We start from the raw sequence: 5,000 nt of genomic DNA on the forward strand, positions 1-5,000 counted from the left end.
TACTGACAAACAGATGCAGAGAAACAGACAAACGGACAAACATAAAAACAGACAGACGCGCCGAGAAACAGACAGCGATATAAACATACTAACAAACAGAGATGCAGAGAAACAGACAAACAGACAGACGTACAGAAAAACGGACAGACAGACAAACGCACTAACAAACAGACGTGCAGAAAAACAGACACCGAGATACACGTACCAACAGACAGACGTGCAGAGAAACAGACAAACGGGCAAACAGACAAACAGAGAAACGTACCGAGAAACAGACAGACAGACATGCAGAGAAACAGACAGACAGACAAACATACTAACAGGCAGACATGCAGAGAAACAGACAAATATACAAACATACAGACGCGCCGTGAAACAGACATACAGACAGACAGACAAACGAGCCATCAAACAGACGCGCCGAGAAGCAGACAGACAGACAGACAAACTTACAAACAGACAGACAGACAGACGAACGCACAAGCAGGAAGGAGGCCACGGCGTCCAGGCCAAAGGATCTCTCCGCCTCTCCTTCGCACTTCCTGGCGTCCGTGGCCTCGTCTCCCTTATCTCGGCCTTATCTGCTTTTCGGACGCGTTTATGGGCGCGGGGCGGGTTCTGCAATCGATTTGGGTTGGGGGTCGTGTGTGTGTGTGTGGGGGGGGGGTTGTGTGTGTGTGGGGGGGGAGGGGGTCGCGTGTGTGTGTGTGTTTAGGGGGGGTCGTGTGTGTGGGGGGAGGAGGTCGTGTGGGGGGGTCGTGTGTGTGTGGGGGGGGTCGTGTGTGTGTGTGGGGGGTCGTGTGTGGGGGGGGGGGAGGGGGTCGTGTGTGTGTGTGTGTAAGTGTGTGTGTGTGTCTTGTTTTTGGTTGGTTTGTTGATTCGTTATTTGTTCGTCTTTTTTCACTCTTCTTTCTTTCTCTTACTCTCTCTTTCACTCACTCATTCTCTCTCTTTCTCTCTCTCTCTCTCACTCTCTCTTTCTCTCTCTCTCTCTCTCTCTCTCTCTCTCTCTCTCTCTCTCTCTCTCTCTCTCTCTCTCTCTCTCTCTCTCTCCCTCTCCCTCTCTCTCTCTCCCTCCCTCCCTTCCTCCCTCTCTGTCTCTGTCTCTTTCACTCTTTCTTCCTTGCTCTCGCTGTCTTTGTGTCTCCCAATTTTCCTTTAACTATCTTGTTCTTATGTCTACATATCTCTACCTATATTCATATATTTGAATACATACACGCACACACAACCACACACACAAACACACACACACACTTATACACACACACACACTTGTACAGACACACACACACACTTATACACACACACTTATACACACACACACGCACACACACACACACACACACACACACACACACACACACTTACACACACACACACACACACACACACACACACACACACACACACACACACACACACACACACACACACACACACACACACACACACACACACAGACACACACACACACACAGACACAGACAAACACACACACACACACACACACACACACACACACACACACACACACACACACACACACACACACACACACACACACACACACACACACACACACACACACACACGGCCCTTTAAACGAGGGGAAGTGGCCTGTGTTATTACCCAATCGGCGCAAGACTAACCCGCACGTGCCATCGGCTGTGGATGCTTGCTGTGTGTGTGTGGATTTTGAACTCTTGATAGAGTGGGTGCGGGGAGGGGGTGGTGGGGGTGGCGGGATGGGGGTGGTGGGGGAGGGAGGGTGGAGAAGGGGGAGGAGAGGGGGTGGTGTGAGGGGAGGGGGAAGGAAGGTGGAAGGAGGGTGTGTGGGAGTAAGGAGGACTGGAGAGGGTGTGGTGCGAGGGTTAAGAGAGGGGGGGGATGTGTGAGGGTGGAGGGAGGGGGTGTGTGGGAGAGAGGGGGATGGGAGAGGGTGGGTGAGGGTGATGTTGGAGGATGGGGGGGAGGGTGTGTCTGAGAGAGTGAGGGAGAAGGGGGAAGGGAGGGGGTGATGGTGGAGGATGGGGGGAGGGAGGTGTTGATGAGGGAGAGATGGGGTGATGGAAGAGTGAGGGGATGATGGGGGATGGGGGATGTGGGTGGAGGGAGGGAGAAGAGACAGGGTGTTGGAAGAGTGAAGGCGTGAGGGGTGAGGCGGAGGGGGTGATGGGTGTGGCGGGTGGGCGTGAGGGTGAGGGAGGAGTTTAGGAGTGTAGCGGAGAAGGGGGTGATGGAGGAGGAAGAGGAAGGAGGAGGGGGAGGGGGGAGAGGGCGGGGGTGAAGGAGGATAGGTAAAGTGGTTGGAGAGAGGGAATTGAGGCAAGGGAGATGAAAGGGTGAGGGTAAGAGGGAGAAGGGAGGAGAGGGGATAATAAAGTGAAAGAAGGGAGAGGAGATAGTAATGGTGGAGGAGAAGATAGGGAGAGAGATGGGGAATTGGGGAAGGACATGAGAGAAGGGAAGTGGTGGAGAGGGGGGCGAGGGAGGGAGAGAGGAGGTGGACAATGGATAGAGGAAGGAGGGAGTAAGTTAAGCGCTCATGTGTAAGATAGGGAGTGGGTGAGTGAGTGGGTGAAAGGAGATTAGAAGAGAGAAGGAGAAGGAAATGGACAGAATTAAGGGAAAGGGAGAGAGAAAGAGTGGGAGATAGAGAGAGAGAGAGAGAGAGAGAGAGAGAGAGAGAGAGAGAGAGAGATACAGGGAGGGAAGGAGGGAGAGAGAGAGAGAGAGAGAGAGAGAGAGAGAGAGAGAGAGAGGGAGAGGGAGAGAGCAAAACAATAAAAAGATAGAGTTAGTAAAAAAAACACAGGCAACAACAACAAAAAAACAATAATGAGTCAGAGGAAAACAACAAAACCAAAAAAAAAAAAAAAAAAAAAAAAAGTTGCACCAGCAAAGAGCCCGACATTGCACGGCCATGCACATGATTGCATGATTCTTTGCGCGCCATTCCTGTTTATGGCCCTTTAAATGGCCAATATGATCTTAATTACCCGTATGATAATAGCAGATTAATTTTACATGTAGTTTGAAAATTTAAATGAGAGGTGGGGAGGGAGAGGGGGGAGGGAGAGAGGGGGGAGGAGGAAGGGAGAGGGGGAGGAAGGAGGAAGGGAGGAAGGGAGAGAGGGAGGAAGGGAGAGAGGGAGGAAGGGAGAGAGGGAGGAATGGAGGGAGGAATGGAGAGAGGAAGGAGAGAGGGAGGAAGGGAGAGAGGGAGGGAGAGGGAGGGAGGGAGGGAGGGAGAGAGAGAGAGAGAGAGAGAGAGAGAGAGAGAGAGAGAGAGAGAGAGAGAGAGAGAGAGAGAGAGAGAGAGGGAGGGAGAATGAGGGAGAGGGAGGGAAGGAGGGGAAAGGAGAGAGAGAGAGAGAGACAAAGAGAGAGAGAGAGAGAGAGAGAGAGAGAGAGAGAGAGAGAGAGAGAGAGAGCGAGAGAGAGAGAGAGAGAGAGAGAGAGAGAGAGAGAGAGAGAGGGACTGCTAGACAGACGCAGACAGACAGAACGATAGACACATACTTATTGTTCTGTCTATATGTGTATATGTGTGTTTGTGTATGCATGCGTTTATATGATGAATATGTGTGTGTATTTGTTAGTTTCTATCTGTATATGTGTATTTAGATATATGCATATAGAGATAGATATATTTATAAATATACGTGTAGCCTTACGCCAAGATATAGATGTAGATATAGATAAAGATATAGATACGCACACACGCACGCATACATATGTAAATACACACATATAAATGTGCGTATATGTACAGTAATTACACATTTGCGCTCGCGTGTACATGTTTAAGTCCGAAAATTGTTATATTTAAATTCGCGCATGAAGTATACATTTATTTGCACATTTTCCCATCATTGCAATGAAGAAGGAGTTTTGAGAAAGTATGCGAATATACAAGATGTTTTTTGCGGTTAGTGCGAATTGCTACAAGACATGCCAAGGTCTTGTGCCGCTGCCCCGACACGCGATGGGGTCCGTACGCAAATGGGAAGGAAGACGGGAAGAGGAGAGGGAGGGGAAGAGGGGGAGAGGGAGGAGGAGAGAGGGAGGGGAAGAGGGGTAGAGGAAGGGAGGGGAAGAGGGAGAGGGAGGAGAAGAGGGAGAGGGAGGGGAAGAAGGGTAGAGGGAGGGGAAGAGGGAGGAGAAGAGGGAGGAGGGAGGGGAAGAGGGAGAGGGAGGGGAAGAGGGGGAGAGGAAGGGAGGGAAAAAGGGAGAGGGAGGAGAAGAGGGAGAGGGAGGGAAGAAGGGTAGAGGGAGGGGAAGAAGGGTAGAGGAAAGGGAAGAGGGAGGAGAAGAGGGAGAGGGAAGGGAAGAGGGAGAGGGAGGGAAGAAGGGAGGGTAAGAGGAAGGGAGTAAGGAGGGGTAGAGGGAGGGGTAGATGAGATGGAGAGGAAGAGGAAGGGCAGTTATAGGAAGGTAGAAGGGGAAGGTGGGAGTAAGGAGGGATATAGGGAAGAGGGGGAACATGGAAAAAGAAGGGGAGTGATGACTAAGGAAAAGAGGGATATAGGAAGGATAAGGATAAGGTGGAGAGTTGGAGTTACAGAGAGAGAGAAAAAGAGAACATAGGAGAGAGAGAGAGAGAGAGAGAGAGAGAGAGAGAGAGAGAGAGAGAGAGAGAGAGTTAGAGAGAGAGAGAGAGAGAGAGAGAGAGAGAGAAAGAGAAGATGGAACTGGTGAGAGAAAGAGAACGAGAGAGCAATAGAGAAAGAAAGAAAGAGCGAGAGAGAGACAGACAGACAGAGAGAGAGAGAGAGGGGAGAACGTTACACAAAATCAGATTTATTAAAATCCGGACGCATTGCCAGACTAAAGAAAACGGCAATTTTCGATAACATTATCTTCATAAAGAATACGAATTGCACTTGTTCAAAAATGGTGTTCTTTTATCAGTCACTTGACCACCTTTTGACATATTTGATCTGTGACGTCATCATCAGAAAATCTCTATTACGTTGTTCAGGTTCCAGGCTGCG

The 5,000-nt window shown here is 50.1% G+C and overlaps 1 protein-coding gene across 1 annotated transcript in view; it reads left to right on the forward strand.

Moving 5' to 3' along the window:
- The window catches only part of LOC113822453 (neuron navigator 3), a 225,301-nt gene that overhangs the window by 13,331 nt on the left and 206,970 nt on the right, over window positions 1-5,000 (forward strand). The gene's annotated exons all lie outside the window — the stretch shown is intronic.

This window comes from Penaeus vannamei, chromosome 7, assembly GCF_042767895.1.
Source record: "Penaeus vannamei isolate JL-2024 chromosome 7, ASM4276789v1, whole genome shotgun sequence".
Lineage (NCBI taxonomy): Eukaryota > Metazoa > Arthropoda > Malacostraca > Decapoda > Penaeidae > Penaeus > Penaeus vannamei.